An 18577-nucleotide genomic window follows, 5' to 3' on the forward strand; every position below is an offset into this window, starting at 1 on the left:
GTAAAGTTGCCCTTTCTGTACTTTCAAACACTGAGCCATTGCCTCATGTATGCAAATACACCTGCAAGATATTAGCAATGCAAGAAGAGTTGCATAAAAGGGACATAAAGTGGCACAATCTTTCAATATCTAACCCCAATTTTATCTTCTGATTTCCTTTTACTTATATAATGGTACTCCACTTAATCAATAGTATTTATTTTTACAATCCCGAAAGTTAATTGAATCTATAGGGATACATGCCCCCCTTGAACGTCATACTGTGAGACAAACAGACAAATGCCTGATACCACATGCATTAGTACGTGGTTTAAAAAGACAGTCAAGCCTCTCTCAGGAAGCAATACAGAAAGTAATATAGGCGACTGCCTTTTGTTTCCAGATGGTGTTTTTGTTATTCAGTATTTACAGTAGTGAGTATTTTACAGGGAACATATGTAGATACTCATTTTTTGCCAATGTGGACACTACACCCATTTAACATGCACCTTTACGATCGTATTTCTTTATGGGAATATAGCATAACCCCCCCAGCTCCATTCAAAGACAGCCAAGCACTTTGTAGAAAGACTGTCTGGAATACGTACCAAGTCCAATTGTTACTATTTCACTGTTGCAAATAATGAAACATCCATATTATTGACAGATAGATGCATTTGGCTTGAAGTAAGGAAGCTCCACTAATACAAATAATCTTTCCACCAGTCACAATCTGTTCATTCCACTCATGTACTCTTTTAGTTAATGTCCCTCTTTTTTTTATGTGTACTATAAATTATAAATGGTTCACTTGCAATAATGAGATGGGCTAAACGGAGGCAGAAAGCAAATGTACAATATGTCCTCTAACCAAGGGACATGTCTTGGTTTTAGATTAAAGGCAGTATTGTATCTATTCTCTCTATACATGATGTACAATAACCTTGCTTACAGAGCATGCAAGAACTATACAGGGAAGTTCAGTCAAGTACAAATAATGTAAATGCTTTTTGCTTTTGATCCTTTGTGATTTACGAAGGCAGCAAAACCAATTAACTTACACACTATTCAGATGCACCACAGACGACTGCTATGATGTTTGCATTAATCGATGCTACAAGTTGCCCTTGCCAGCTGCTTGGCACCAATCTGACTGAACTACAGTATATACAGCTAGGAAGGAATCAGCATCTACATTTCACTCTGCCACCATTTGCGAGTCAAATTGCATTATGGGGGAAACAGGAGCCACAACCTTACCGTGTTATAACCAATTCCGCACTGTAACGGGTCACGTTATAACGGGATGAGCACTGTATATGCTTTCTAAATAAAACCTAAGATCAATATCAAGTTAGTATGCCGAATATATTTATTTATTTATTTATTTATTTATTTATTTATTGCATTTATATAGCACTTTTTATTCAAAAGTATCGCAAAGCACTGTACAATAGCAGAAAAAAAGAACAAACTACAATACATTTGTATAGCATGTCACACATACAACTGCCACAATCAGACCATTTAAACATATTTAAATAGTATACACATAATACAAAAGCAGCAATTTTAAAGTTATATTAAAACCCACTAAGATAAGAAAGCAATTTTAGAAAAGTGTGTTTTTAGTCTTGACTAATATTGTACTGGTCCCAACTTCCCTGACAAACCAAGGCAGAGCATTCCATAATTTAGGAGCTCTACAAGAAAAAGTCCTACCTCCCGTATTAACCAGCAGCCCTGCATCTTGTGATCTCAGAGTACGGTTTGGAAGATACGGGGTCAGTAACTCCAGGAAATAACTAGGTGCTTGTAGGCCTTGTAAGTTAACAGCAAAATCTTAAAATCAATTCTATACTGCAGAGGGAGTCAGTGTAAAGAGGCCAAAACATGGGTAATATTGTAAAGAGGCCAAAACAGCGGTAATATGTTCACTTTTGCTGGTTTTAGTCAGAATTCTAGCGGCGGTATTCTGAACAAGCTGCAAGCAGGATACCACACGTTTTGGGACACCAGAAAAAAAGTGCATTACAATAATCAATTGTAGATGAAACAAAGGCATGCAATAGACTCTCGGCATCAGATACAGAACTAATTGGTCTAAGTTTGGCTATACTTCTCAAATAGTAAAAAGATACTTCAGTATTAGTGTCTTTTCTTTTGGATCACTTTCAATAATTGGCTTTTAGTGAATTAAAAGCAACCTAATAATGTTTGTGAAATTCCTTCAAAGAAATGGAAAACCTGTTCTACTGGTAAAGGAACCACTGACTGAAAATGGTATGACCTTTTAACCACAAGAACACGCATGTACCATAAAAGGAAGTATATTTGAATTGTTTACCCACACCCACAATGATGTCATAATTCTAGGGTAAGTATGCAATATGAAGAAAAAAACATTTAAGTAAAAGGGTAATACATAAGAACATAAGAAAGTTTACAAATGAGAGGAGGCCACTCGGCCCATCTTGCTCGTTTGGTTGTTAATAGCTTATTGATCCCAGAATCTCATCAAGCAGCTTCTTGAAGGATCCCAGGGTGTCGGCTTCAACAACATTACTGTGGAGTTGGTTCCAGACCCTCACAATTCTCTGTGTAAAAAAGTGCCTCCTATTTTCTGTTCTGAATGCCCCTTTTTATAATCTCCATTTGTGACCCCTGGTCCTTGTTTCTTTTTTCAGGTCGAAAAAGTCCCCTGGATCGACATTCTCAATACCTTTTAGAATTTTGAACGCTTGAATCAGATCACTGTGTAGTCTTCTTTGTTCAAGACTGAACAGATTCAATTCTTTGAGTCTGTCTGCATAGGGGGGATTATAAAAGTCATGCCTTAACAGCACAGTGGGAAATGGGGCCCCAAATGATACCTTAGAAATCATGAAGTACTCAAAAGAAGCAGACAACTGAAGATTTTTCAGGCTCATATGGATTCTGAAACAGACACAAATGATTCAAAATCTATATCAGAAAGAACTCAGATGACTCATAAAAAAAGGTCAGAGAAATATGAAGCTACTTACCCTTTAACAAAAAGGCTATAATGTGGGTGAACATTCAGTAATCCCTTTAACTCAAACTACAGTGTCTCAGGATTAGAAGTATGAGTGTCACTGTGGAGCAGGGTAAGAATGAATCCACCTTTTTGTGTGTTGTTGATACAATTCCTACATCCACAAAGGGTAAAAGTCATGACTGTTTTATATTCTTCCCTTAACCTTTAATTTTTCAACTGTGCACAGTGGCAAGAAAACAAAATGCTTACACATTTTCATAACATTATGGGTTCTTAAAACTCTTTACTGGATATTTCAATCAGATCTATACACAATGAAATAACAGGTACAGTCACCATATTTATTCACACTCTTTTGTGCTCACTCTAGCCTGAACTAGTCGCTCACTGAGTCCATCACTCAGGCATGATAAGACAGATACTACTGAATTAACATTGTATCATAGGTATACAAGCAGTTAACACTGACTGTTCAGAAATGACAGTAAATATCATTTCACTAGGAGCATATTTATGAACATTCTAAGCATTTCCCATAATATTTCCTACAGCATGTTGAGTTATGCATCAGCCAACAAACACATTTGTTGGCACTGTTATGGGTAATTGGGATATGAAACAGACTCTGCAAAATACATGATTCGCCCTGGTTGGGGCTCAGCAGTGCAGTGTAACTGTACTGCAACTAGTGAAAAGCTCAGGAGAGTAACTAAATACATGTCTGCAGTTGTGTACTCTGACTTTTAAAACGCTGTAAATGTAGAAGCCTTTTGGTGACTTTTACATGATTTGATTGATTTTTAAAAGTATTTTTCAGTCTGTTATTAACTCCTATTTTGTCAGAAGTGAAAAAATCATGTTAATGTTACAAAATACCAAAAAAGTAACTTGTCAGTGTTTAAAAGAGCCTAAATCAAACCACTCGGTATAAGAGAGTTAATGTCTTTGTTAATGTGTGTGAGTCAGGCACCTTTTACTGTGGTATACCAAAAAAAAAAAAAAAAGAGAAATGAAATGCAAATTCTTAGTGTAAACGTGATTTAAAAAAAAAAACTTGGGAAACTACATACTTTGAAGTCATAGCATGATGGAACAATAAAGATTTCTCCATATTTGCAATGGGAATGAATTGGATTTGGCGAGTCTGACTACCAGCACTTTATTTTCTAATCCGACCCCAACCACCCCCTTGTAGTCAAAGAGATATAAACTATGTAGGCTGCTGAATGCACCCTGACTGAACCTTATTGTGCCTCAGTTTTCAATTAAATAGGGAACCTGGGCACTTACTGTACCATGCGTAAAAGACCCTTAGTGATCCATTTACAGACGTTTTCCATTGTGGGCAACATGGGGACTATAAAGTAGATATACCATTGCTCACGATAATATTTTTTATTTTGGCTATACAATAATGCTGGAAATGTATCACACTACATTCATTGTAGACACAAAGCTCACATTGAGAGATGCAGCCTAGTTAGAATGAAGGTGACGGGCACTGTGCACATACAATACTATTCTTCACTTTAATAACTCTTGCTCCAACATAGAGGAAGAAGTTTTATGGTTCAACAATCCACAAAATTCTCACTGGCACTAGAAAGTAATTTTTGCACATACTTTCTAGCATAACATATTACTTTATTCTAAGTGCTGAGAACAAAATACTGAACATTTTAAATCTTTAATTTACAGATTTATCGATCTTTTCGATATTTTCCATCACTTTCATTTTTTTTTTAAAGTGGGACATTTTATCTGAGTGTATAGCTGTCATCTGCCACATGGTATTGTCCTGAAATGGAGATAAGAAAAAAAGTAGTCAGTAGCACTCATGAGGCAATCTTATGCAAATGAGCTGAATCATACAGCCTGGCATGTGATTGATTGTGCAGTTTATAATACCTTGAATACATTGTCAGGTGGTTGACCATGAAACAAGTCTGAAAGGAAATTGAACTGTATAGTGCCTGACTAGCTGGAGCGATAATTCACAGACCGCTGTGAGTTTAAGAGGTACCAGAAGTAATATTGACTGGAAGTGAATCAGTAGGGGAAACCGGTGGCTACAGATGACTGTCATCTGAAAGTTGTGAATGAAAACACACAATTACCCAAACAATGCAAACAGAACAGCACCCTGGAGAGTCTCATCGAGGCTGCGACCATGGTCTCATTTAATCCAACTGAAATACAAAAAACAAGAGATCTGGAACGTGCTTTGAAGGCATACCCCACATGTGGTGAGGTGTGCCCCTCTGTTACTAGACACTGCCAGCTCCTCAGGTGCTGAATTTGTGTTGGGAGCAGTGATTTACTGTAAGTCTGCATAGAAGAACAGACTGGGAGACTGAAGCTCCTCAGGGAGCTGTTCCACTTCAGTGGGACCACTGACAACAGCAGTGGGCATGAAACAAAGAGCAGATGGCCCTTCTCTCTAAATTCCAGTCTCAGTGGAGTATTGTTCTTCCTTGACTGTTCATATGATACCATCTCTGTTCTGCAACATGCAAATACCCCTCATTCTACACCTGTTGCAAAATAAGAAGTGAGGCATTAAAAAAAAAAAAAAAACACCAACAGGGTGTCTGCAGGTATTTTAAAAAATAATAAATAATAAGGATATGTTTAATGTGGCATACAAATTAAGTACAATGTATTTTTACAATGTTATGTAACAGTTGAAGACTTGACCATATTGAATATGAACTCACCACCCTCTTGTGGCCATATTGCATTAGTAACCTACAACCTCATCAATAGCACATTTTCACAAAATGTTGCTCAGCTTTTGTTTAAACATGGATGTATATCTGTTTAAGTTAGTAAGAAAGAAGGAGGAAGGGAAAAACTAACTGTTTTTTTCTGTATTGTAGAATAGCGGTTTGTAAATAACTTCTGAAGGTCATGCAACACTCTCTTGAGACAGGGGTTGTACCGACAGACTGGAGAATTGCAAATGTAATACCAATCCACAAAAAGGGAGACAAAACCGAACCAGGTAACTACAGACCAATAAGCCTGAGTTCCAAAATGGAAAATTACCTATATGGTAAGAGTATCCTGGGAGACAGTCAGCATGGTTTTAGGAAAGGGAGATCGTGTCTAACTAACCTGCTTGATTCTTTTGAGGATGCAACATCAACAATGGATAATTGAAAAGCAGATTTCCAGAAAGCATTTGACTCAGAAATGTCTTCATCTAGACAATGTGGGGAAGCTATAAAAAAGGCCAACAAATTGCTTGCACATATAGTGAAAAGTGTTGAATTTAAATCAAGGGAAGTAATGTTAAAACTTTACAATACATTAGATCTCATCTAGACTATTGTGTTCAGTTCAGGTCATCTCGCTACAAAAAAAAGATATTGCTGCTGTAGAAAGAGTGCAAAGAAGAGCGACCAGAATTATTCCTGGTTTAAAAGGCATGTCATATGCAGACAGGCTTAAAGAATTGAATCTATTCAGTCTTGAACAAAGAAGACTATGCAGCAATCTCATTCAAGCATTCAAAATTCTAAAAGGTATTGACAATGTCGACCCAGGGAACTTTTTCAACCTGAAAAAAGAAACAAGGGCCAGGGGTCACAAATGGAGATTAGATAAAGGGGCATTCAGAACAGAAAATAGGAGGCACTTTTTTACACAGAGAATTGTGGGAGTCTGGAACAAACTCCACAATAATGTTGTTTAAGCTGACACCCTGGAATCCTTCAAGAAGCTGCTTGATGAGATTCTGGGATCAATAAGCTGCTAACAAACCAAACGAGCAAGATGGGCTGAATGGCCTCCTCATGTTTGTAACCTTTCTTATATTCTTAACCAGTACTAAAATAAGAAGTATAAAAGGAATTTAAAGAATGAATATACAGGTATATGTGAATAAGTATCACTGCTACTTTTTAATAAACTTACAGTTATAATATCTTGAAAGGTAGTTGCTCAGTAAATAACTATTGTATTTCAATTCTATAAAAGTGCAAGTTATGCTGATATTAGAAAAAATCCATTGTGAAAAAAACAACAAAACAAAAAAACAAATTGAGGGAATTCTAATCATGCTGACCCTGATTTCTTGTACTAGTAAACACACATAAAAATAAAACAGGAACACAGACATGGTTCAATTCAACTTCATTTATATGATCCACAATGCAAAAATATCTATATGTTTATGTAAAACAAGTAAGGTTGTTTTTTAGGTTAGTAGATTATTTTAAAGCACGGGTGAATTCTTAGAAATTGAAAAGCAGGTGCTTAGATTCTGAATACAACAAGCTGAATAAAGTAATCCATAAAGGAATTTAAACAGAAATGTACAAGTTATGCCTTTGTCAGCATCTCTGTTTTGCTATAACTTTTATGCCAGGTATTGATCAGTTAGTGCAGATTGAAACCAATATTAGCATAACATATATATAAGGTTCAGTTCAAGACAGGAAAAAGTTTGATGAAAGAAGGACATTTAGTAACTAAATTAAAAAGATTGATTTCCGTGCTGGAGGAGACTGTGAAGTAAAATCTCAGCAGGGCCCCGCTACCTCCTTCTCTGTCAGGGATGCGATCATTCTCTCTTGGAGACCCTCAGGAAGAAGACCTTTTCTTTGTTGCTGTTCAGCCACTGGCACAGGTAGAGGATTTTGCAGTCACACTCCCAGGGGTTGTTGGCGAGGTCCAGGCCTTGAATGGAGAGCCTTCCGAGCACTTCTAGCTTGTCAAACAGCCCCAGGGGGATTGTGGTCAGACCATTGGTACTGATCCAAGACTTCCAAGTGCTGCAGCTTCAGGAAGAGACCATACGGCAGCTTCAACAGGTTCTCCTGGAGGAAGAGGTGGGCGAGATTGGTTGCCTGGTCAAAAGTTTTAAGAGCCAGGGTGCTCAGCTTATTGCCAGATCTCCAGCTCTGGCAGGTCATTCAAAACACCTTTTGGAAGCTTTTTCAGTTTGTTGTTGCTGAGGTCGAGGATCTTCAGATGGGGTAGGTGCTGGAGAGCAGTCAGAGGGACGGAGCTCAACCTGTCATCGGACAGGTCAAGTTGCTCAGGCACTGGAACCAGGAGGGGTTGATGGCCATGAGCAGGTTGCCTTTGAGGACCAGATTCTGCAGTGGTCAGCCGCAGAAGACTTCGGAAGGCAGGTCCTGCAGGAGGTTGTCAGTGAGGTCGAGAGCAGAGGGAGGTCTTTGAGGAAGCCTGAGGGCAAAGCTCTGATCTTGTTTCCAGATAGGTGGAGTGCTTCGAGGGTGGGCACCCCCTTCAGATCCTCTAGGGAGATGGTGCTCAGGTTAGTGAACTCAATAGAGAGCGAGACAGTGTTACTGGGGAGGCCTGAAAGGAAGCCTCCGAGGGACACTGAGCTGCAGACCACGGCAGTACCATTGGCGGATGAATCGCCGGTGCAGTGATCTGTACAGGAGAGCATGGTGGAGCAGCACTAGGCTACAATCACAAGGTATATCTTCCAGGAATCCATTGCACCTGCATTCAACATGGCAGTAATTAGAACAGAAGCATGCTTTCATGTCTTAAGATAAAGCAGCTGTGGTATAGAAATCACAATACAAAAAACAACCGTACTGTAATACAAAAACAATACATTTAAACAGTGGTCCCATGACATGCTTCTTTATTGCTGAACAGACATATTCCGACAAAGGCTGCCTGAGGTTGAGTTTAACCAGAGGGGTTAGAAAAAAAAAAAAAAACATATTAAACACAAGCCAAATATAAAAATTAAACAGACAGTGGCTGTGTAACTCGATTTATGTGGTCTACATTTACCTAGTGTCCATATTACATTTGCAAAAGCAAAAAAAAACAACAACTAAAATCTGTTTTTTTTTTCCTCTTACCTTCTGCATCCCCCTCCTTCTCCAACTAGACCCGTGGGCAGATATAGAAAACTTCCTTTCTCTCTCCCTTATAAATTATTGCTCAGGCAGTGTTTCCTGTTATCCTCCCCTGCTATTTTAACACTGCCAGACAATCAAATAAGTCAGCCTTACTTTCCATAACCTACCCTGTCTGTTTGGTTTCAAAGTAACCAGATTAGAATGTTCTAAAATAGGGGCCAGAGAGTTCTATCTGTACATGTTGTACTGCAAACACAGTGTGAGTATGGGGGCCTGCAACAATGCTAAAAATGAAACCGTCCCATTACAGTTCTGATATAAAATCAGCATCTATAAAGTTGGCAAGATGGTTCTCTCCAAGTGCAGTGTAGTTGCAGTTCTATGTAGTGCCAGTAGAGGGCACTGCAATAAAAGATGTACAGTGGAAATAACAGGCCTATGTGTTATTGCAGCTCATCTGTGTGTCTCAGTAAATATTACATGGTGCCAGAAAGGGATAAAGAATCCACACAAATAAATAAATACAAAAATGGAAGAGCATTTTATGACACAAAAAAATTTAACATTTGAAAGGCACGTATTTAATACCCGTGTGCAAACAGCTGGAGAAACCATTGATCAGTTTGTTGCCCACCTCAAAACAAAAGCAAAGTCATGCAAAAATGGGACGCTATGCGATAGTCTGATAAAAGATCAAATTGTAGTGGGCATTATGGATGACCAGATCAGAGCTAGGCTGCTTCGAGAAAAAGATTTAGACCTCCAGAAAGCTGTACTGATTTGCCGTGCAACTGAAGCAATCAAAGTGCAATTAGGACAGATGGCTTCTCCACCCACAGAGAAGGCGGTAAACGAAGTAAAGAGAGTGCAGGGGGCGAGATCGAGTGAGTCTAAAAATAAAGCCCAGTACAAAGATGTGATAAAGGATTGCAAATACTGCGGAAGAGAGCATGAAAGAGGAAAATGCCCAGCCTGTGGTGAAAGATGTAAAAAGTGTGACAAATGTAAACACTTTGCGAATAAATGCATGTCAAAAGGTGAGAGCAGAGAAGACAAGTGAAATGAAGGAAAAATAAAAATATAGGGCCAGAAAAGTGCACAGACTGAAAGAATAAATCAGACTCTGATACAGAGTTTGTTGTTGACACAGTGAGCGCACAGGAGGGTGAAGACTGGAAAGCTGACCTAATAAACCATTGTACTGTCAGATTAAAAGCTGGATACGGGAGCACAGTGCAATGTTTTACCAGTATACAAAAAATGTGCTTGAAGCTAGACAGGTCACGGGCAAGGTTAGTGTGAGTACAGAAATAAATACCATGAGCTAGAATTTCAGATTCTGGAAGAGAAAGTACAGCCAGTCCTGGGACTAAAAACATGTGCACAAATGGATCTAATACAACGAGTTGAGGAGATAAAACATCTGAACAGTCAAGAATTGCAAGAAAAGTATGCTGATGTGTTCCATGGGATGCCTTGAAGGAAAGCAGCATATCAGAGTGAAGCAGAATGCAAGACCTGTTCTTCATGCCCCATGGAAAATTCCAGCTGCGCTTCGAGAGAAAGTAGATGAAGAGTTAAACAGAATGGAAAGATTGGGAGTAATAGAAAGAGCTGAAGAACCAAGTGCACGGCTTAACAGCATGGTCACATTATGGAAACCAGAGCGTGAGAAAGTGCGAGTATGCATGGATCCCAAAGATCTGAACGCGGCAATTGAGAGAGAACATTATCCAATGAGAACAATGAAGAAGTTGTAGCAAGAATGCCGAAAGCCACAGTATGCAGCACCCGTGATGCCCAGTGTGGTTACTGGCAAGTAAAACTGGATGAAGAAAGCTCAAAACCGTGCACATTTAATAGCCCCTTTGGAAGATATCGATACAAAAAGATGCCATTTGGCATTAATTCAGCACCAGAGATTTTCCAGAGAATAATGACACAAATGCTGGAGGACCTAGAAGGCGTGGAAGTACCGTATTACTTTGAATTAACGCTGTCGAATTAGTAAGCAAATGTTATTTTATAGTACAGTCCCGACAGACAACCCAAGATGAACTACTTACAGCACAGCAGTCCTTCACGTCCCTTTTTTCCAGCAGAGTTCAGTGCCAACACAGCAGGGGATAAAACAAGGGCTGTCTGTTTACCTCATCGTCAGCTTGGATGGTGAAAACTTAAACTCAGAGGAACTTAGAGCTTTGCTGGTCACTCTAAGCGCTACCCGAAAGCTGGCTGAAGATATCTTCTTGTAGGGGGTTTAGTCGTTTTGTTTTTTTATTCAATTGGAATTTACATATAAAAACAATTATATATAAAAACAACAATTATATAATAAAAATATTGTAGCATTTGTAAAGCATAGTATTATTAATAAAGGCCGCCCTCGTTTAAGGGCCGCAGTCATTTTGATCAAATTAAAATAAACGCTGAGGCGCCAAATTGAAGTAATACGGTAATTATGGACGACATACTAGTCTGGGGAGAGAATGAAGATCAGCACTACCAAAGACTTCAGGAAGTATTACAGCATGTGAAAGAGAAAAACATTAAAACTCAATCCACAGAAATGCAAGTTCAGAGTTACTCAAGTAAATTACATGGGGCACAGACTCTCAAACCAGAAGAAAGTGGAGGCAGTGAGAAATGCACAAACCAACTAATAAGACGGAATTACAGCAATATCTAGGAATGGTCACGTATTTAGGAACATTTCTGCCTCATCTGTCGACGGTTACTGCCCCTTAAGGAAAAGAAAAATTTGAGTGGTGCTGGACTGAAGAACAAGACAAGAGCTTTAAATGAGTTGCAACGACTGGTGACTGAAACGCCAGTGTTGAAATATTATGATGTCACAAAACCGGTGAAACCGAGTGTTGATGCTTCCAGCAAGGGTGTAAGGGGCAGTGTTATTTCAAGAAGACCACCCCATAGCATATGCTTCCAAAGCATTCTCAGAAGCCCAGTGCACATATGCCCAAATTGAAAAAGAGCTAGCTGCGATAGTGTTTGGAAGTGAAAAGTTTTATCAGTTTCTGTTTGGAAGAGAATTTGAGTTTGAAAAAGGATCACAAGCCTCTGGAATCAATAATGAAAAAGCCACTAGCTGAAACACCGCTCCGCCTTCAAAAGGTGCTATTGAAACTTCAGAAATATAGCATGACAGTTAAGTACGCCCCGAGTAGGAATTACTTGGAGCAGACACAAGATAGAGACGAGGCCGAGGATGACATACAAGGGTGCTTGATGTTGTGTCTTCCAGTGGCAACTGAGAGGCTACAAGTAATACAGAAACGGAAAAGGATCAGACCTTGAAAAATGTGAAGTCACTCATTTTAGACGGCTGGCCCGAACAAAGATTGGATGTACAAGATGGAGTTTGACTGTACTGGGACAGTAGATCTGAGTTTACCATTGAAGATGACTTAATTTTCAAAGGCAGTAGAATTGTGATACCAGCCAGCATGAGAACACATATGCTACAGAAAATACATGCAACAAGGCCAACAAGATGCTCGGATATATTGTGAGAAGTGTTGAATTTAAATGAAGGGAAGTAATGTTAAAACTTTACAATGCATTACTAAGACCCCATCTAGAATACTGTGTTCAGTTCGGGACACCTCGCTACAAAAAGGATATTGCTGCTTTAGAAAAAGTGCAAAGAAGAGCAACCAGAATTATCCTGGGTTTAAAAGGCATGTCGTATGCAGACAGGCTAAAAGAATTGAATCTGTTCAGTCTTGAACAAAGAAGACTACGCGGTGATCTGATTCAAGCATTCAAAATCCTAAAAAGGTATAGACAATGCCGACCCAGGGGACTATTTTGACCTGAAAAAAGAAACAAGGACCAGGGGTCACAAATGGAGATTAGATAAAGGGGCAGTCAGAACAGAAAATAGGAGGCACTTTTTTTACACAGAGAATTGTGAGGGAATGGAACCAACTCCACAGTAATGTTGTTGAAGCCGAAACCCTGGGATCCTTCAAGAAGCTGCTTGATGAGATTCTGGGATCAATAAGCTACTAACAACCAAACGAGCAAGATGGGCTGAATGGCCTCCTCTTGTTTGTAAACTTTATGTTCTTATGTTCTAAGCCACCAAGGCGTGGACTGGCTAAAGACATTCTGTATTGGCCACGTATGGTAGCACAGATAGCGGACATGATAGAACGGTGCCCTACATACAACATGTACAGGAGACAAAACTGCAAGGAGCCAATGATAGGACATGAAATACCTGGGCCTTAGCAAAAAGCCAAAACAGCGTGTTTATTTTAACATACCAAACATAGTGCTTACCTTTAATTCGGATTTCCTCACTTGTATTTTCCCATCATTTCTTTGTAAATCAGACATTCCCCCATCTTGCCTGTGATATTTGGAGCGTAAAAACTTTGGTTTGCTTTGTTTGTTTTCCTTCAGGATATTGTCTGTGACACAGTTTTTGCAGCCTGCTTGTTACACGTGTTGTAACAGGTTTCCCTCACGAGCATTGACACAAGACTTGGGGGTGGTGTTGGAAGGGGTCTTATAATTGCAAATGCTGGACTATAAAACAGAGTGGTTTTAGCAACTCAGAGATGACTTTTGACATGCAGCGGGAGCTTACGACACTGTGGAGCAATAGAGAATAGTGCCCGAGGTTTGTTTTTTTGACTGTTTTATACAAGTGTTTTCTGTTTACCCTTTTGTTTTGTGGCTGAGTTCGACTCTGTTAGCTATTCAACAGTAATTTCTGTTTCCAGTCTTGCAATAGCTGGTTTGGTACACTGTTTATTCAGTATTATATTGTTTGTTTTTCAATATAATCATGCCTAAGACTTGCTGTGCAGTCCTGCGTTGTATTGGTCTATTCATTTTAACTAGAAAATAAGTATTTTTTAAATAGAAAATAATTAGTTTTACAGCTGTTGATTGAGATATATATATATATATATATATATATATATATATATATATATATATATATATATATATATATTATAGGAAAAGTCAAAAAAGCACAGGTGCTTAGCTGCCAAATCAGTGGAGAAAAATGCATTTAAAAACCATGATGCACAAAAAATACTGCTCCTCTAGTTCTAGTGTTCTTTGTCTTACTTAGAATCAATTAAACAAGTTCACATCGGCTCAGGACTGTAGAGAAAAAAGGACTTAACACCTACACGTTGTCAGATGGGAGGATCTGAAATGCTACTCACCTTGCACTTGCTACCTATAACGAAATGGAGATGCTCCTGATGACCAACCTGTAATCGATGACATCACCTTACCTCCACCTGTACAAGACATCCAACCGGAGATTGTGCCCGATGACCGTGCTATCAGATACAGACAACCACGGGCATTGACTAGGGACTATGTTATGTAAACACTGTAGTGACTGTACTAAAAACAATTAGAATTCAGTTTCGTATTTAGAAAACCAACAATTGCGACTAATTATTCATTAATAAGTTACCAGTTAATGCTTAATTCTTCATTATGTGCATATTTGATAGTTAATAATAATAATAATTTTAAAAGGAATAGTTATTTAATTACTGCTGTTATCGCAAAATACGCAATGTACTTTCCAGAACAATGGGAATGTATGGTGACGTGGGGCTTGACAGTATTGATGTAGACGAGTAAACGACGTGGTCTGACTTTGATGCATAATCGTACAGACTTGTATTTACTACACAATGATTGTATAACCGATTTTGCAGAAATATTTGTATGAAATCACGGAGCCATCAGTTTATAAATGCACAACATAGAAAACTACTACTTGTAAATTTTAGGCTACTTGAAAACTGAACAGAAATCGTTATCGAGTTGGATTGCAAGATCGATTGCGAGAAATATCAAGCATACTGTATATACTGCATGATTATTGATTTGTACCGGTTGTATTGTGTTCAATTGTATTACAGTAAATTGCAGTTTTGATAGACCAAGGCTGACTGAGAAGTATGTCCAGGTTTGGTCTGTAGAAAAGATGGCAACCCTAACTAGGCTATACCAGTGTTTATTACAGTAATGACGTATCTTTAAACCAAGTTAACTGCGTTTCAATACATAAGCAGATATATATTATGATCGTAGATTAAAAACACTGTTATAAGACGTTATAGTGAGACCGACCGTCATATAAAATGTATATTATAATAATAATAGTAAAATCAGTTTCATTTACGGGGTTTTGATGTGAAACAACTTAGTAGGCTTTTAAATCAGCCAAGTCTTTACTTTCTATTAAAATTAGAGCTCAACATTTTAATAAGTCACTAGCAGCAGCAGAGGGGAAAGTAAGCCGTGGGTACCGGCAAAACATTTTGTTAAGGTATTATTTTATATTTCGACTTATCAAAACGAATGTTTAGGCTACATCATTTTTTCTTTGTATTTTAAGTCTTTTCCCGCCTCACGGCTTCTTCTTGGTTGTCCGGTTATTCTTAAGCAAAATAACTGACGTCATTTGCCCTTGCCCCTCAGTGCAGGAACGACCTACCCACGGATATCAGGACTGCTCAGTCCCTGACCACCTTCCGGAGCCTCCTCAAGACACACCTGTTCAGACAGCATCTGTAAACCTCAACTCTCGACTATACGGCACCCAATTGTACCAGTAGTTGCATTGAACTGCCGCATTCTACTACTGATCTTAAGTATAACTACTTATTGTATAGGTGTAGCGGGGCCTTAGGTCTGTTAAATATTTAATAAATAACGTATGGTAGCAGCCTACGACACTGAAGGCACCACCTCCAGATTAAGGTTTGGGTTCTTTTTTTGGCACTGGAATGAATTTAGGCAAGAGAAACAACAATGCAAGTTTAAGAATGTATTGTTTTTTTCAAGGGTGGGGAGAATATACACAACACGCCTTATAATTTTCAAGAGGCGAATGCAAATAACATACAAGTTTAAAATATAGAATAAAATGTTACAAATCCAATGGGGTCTTTTTCTTTGATTTCTTTTGGCCTGAAGCATCCTACAAATCAAGCTAACAACTATGAGAGTAAACTGGCCACTGTCCAATCCAACTTACTATTTCAAGCGCCTCAATTGCACTATGCTTTTAGCCTAGTACAAGAGGTTATCCAAATTTATAGCCAACTCTGAATACAGATTTTGACTTGCAGTACCTTAACCACCCACTACAGGCAGGGGTGCTAGAGAGCACTTAAATTAGCTGGCCAGTGATATTTCAATAAAATGGATATCCCCCAGTCCCCCACTAAAACACAATTAAGATTACAATACAGAACTAAAAAAAAGATACACTAGTTAAAACAAAAGTTGGTCAAGATAATTAAAACAAAAAAGGCTGCTAACTGCGTGTTTAGTTCAGACCTGTCTGCACACTGCTATCAAAGTCCAGTTCAATCTTTTTCCTCTTTCTTTCGCCTCATTCCCCACGGTTGCGCAGCGCTGTAGTCTTTCAACTACAGGGCGTAGATTCAAATAAGAGACCCAGTACGATCGGGTAAGCTGTACAGGCACTGGGACGAGTGGTCATCAGCGAGCACACGCACACGCACACGCACACGCACACGCACACGCACACGCGGACCATGAACCTTCAAGCACAACACGCCATATCAAGCAAAGCAACTCGACAGTATTCTGAGCAGCTGGCTTTTGAATCTGCCGGGAGCGAAGTTTGGGGGACGGGCCACTTGCTTTTCAACCAATCGTAATATCTTACAAATCATTCAATTGAACCTTGTTGAGCTCTATAATATGCTGCTTACGTGCCATCAAATTGAGAAAATCACTCGTGCAAGACAATTAAATAAAAATGTGCGCACAGTAAAGAGTTATAATTGGTGATAATAAATAAGTGCAAAAATAATATGATAACTCAAAAATACACAATACATATAAATACCGTGTTACATCGGTATCTGTATTCAGGTTTTTTTTTTTTTTTTATAACTGCTCTTATTTGAAATCATTCTCATCCATTCGTCGAATTTACTACAGACGTGCTCAAATTTGTTGGTACCCCTCCACAAAAAACGAAGAATGCACAATTTTCTCTGAATTAACTTGAAACTGACAAAAATAATTGGCATCCACCATTGTTTATTCCATATTTAATAGAAATCAGGCTTTGCTTTTGATTTTTTATTCAACATAATATTGTAAATAATAAAACAAATGAAAATGGCATGGACAAAAATGATGGTACCACTAACCTAATATTTTGTTGCACAACCTTTAGAGGCAATCACTGCAATCAAACGTTTTCTGTAGCTCTCAATGAGACTTCTGCACCTGTTAACAGGTAGTTTGGCCCACTCTTCCTGAGCAAACTGCTCCAGCTGTCTCAGGTTTGATGGGTGCCTTCTCCAGACTGCAAGTTTCAGCTCTTTCCATAGATGTTCGATAGGATTCAGATCAGGACTCATAGAAGGCCACTTCAGAATAGTCCAATGTTTTGTTCTTATCCATTCTTGGGTGCTTTTAGCTGTGTGTTTTGGGTCATTATCCTGTTGGAGGACCCATGACCTGCGACTGAGACAGAGCTTTCTGACACTGGGCAGTACGTTTCGCTCCAGAATGCCTTGATAGTCTTGAGATTTCATTGTGCCCTGCACAGATTCAAGGCACCCTATGCCAGGCGCAGCAAAGCAGCCCCAAAACATAACCGAGCCTCCTCCATGTTTCACTGTAGGTATGGTGTTCTTTTCTTTGAAAGCTTCATTTTTTCGTCTGTGAACATAGAGCTGATGTGACTTGCCAAAAAGCTCCAGTTTTGACTCATCTGTCCAAAGGACATTCTCCCAGAAGGATTGTGGCTTGTCAATATGCATTTTAGCAAATTCCAGTCTGGCTTTTTTATGTTTTTCTTTCAAAAGTGGAGTCCTCCTGGGTCTTCTTCCATGGAGCCCACTTTCGCTCAAAAAGCGACGGATGGTGCGATCAGAAACTGACGTACCTTCACCTTGGAGTTCAGCTTGTATCTCTTTGGCAGTTATCCTTGGTTCTTTTTCTACCATTCGCACTATTCTTCTGTTCACTCTGTGGTCGATTTTCCTCTTGCGGCCGCACCCAGGGAGGTTGGCTACAGTTCCATGGACCTTAAACTTCTTAATAATATTTGCAGCTGTTGTCACAGGAACATCAAGCTGCTTGGAGATGGTCTTGTAGCATTCTCCTTTGCTTTCTCTGGTCCATGTTCAGTGTGGTGCACACAATGATACCAAACAGCACAGTGACTACTTTTCTCCATTTAAATAGGCTGAATGACTGATTACAAGATTGGAGACATGTGTGATACTAATTAAAGAAACTAATTAGTTTGAAATATCGCTATAATCCAATTATTTATTATCTTTTCTAAGGGGTACCAACAAATGTGTCCAGGCCATTTTAGAATATCTTTGTAGAATAAGCAATAATTCATCTCTTTTCACAGCTTCTTTGCTTTATTCTATGACATACCAAAGGCATGCAAGTATACATGATAAAATAGCTTTTAATTTCATCACTTTTCAGGAGGAATGAAGCATTATTTCAATGAGCTGTAAGGGTACCAACAAATTTGAGCACGTCTGTATGTGCTCATACTGGACTTTACTCGTATAAGCAAATATTTTTAATATAAGTGAACTGCTCTTAGTCGAACCTGCTCTTACATGTAATTACTGTATTCGCTGTGTGTTGCTCTTAGTTGAAGTTGATCTTTTGATACTGATTTTATTGTGCTTTATAACTGCTC

General features: G+C 38.8%; 1 pseudogene; it reads right to left on the minus strand.

Moving 5' to 3' along the window:
• Nucleotides 1-7216: 7216 nt before the first annotated feature.
• Nucleotides 7217-16448, minus strand: LOC117403219 (phospholipase A2 inhibitor-like; annotated as a pseudogene).
• Between the last annotated feature and the right edge of the window lie 2129 nt (nt 16449-18577).

Source organism: Acipenser ruthenus, chromosome 5 (genome assembly GCF_902713425.1).
Source record: "Acipenser ruthenus chromosome 5, fAciRut3.2 maternal haplotype, whole genome shotgun sequence".
Classification (NCBI taxonomy): domain Eukaryota; kingdom Metazoa; phylum Chordata; class Actinopteri; order Acipenseriformes; family Acipenseridae; genus Acipenser; species Acipenser ruthenus.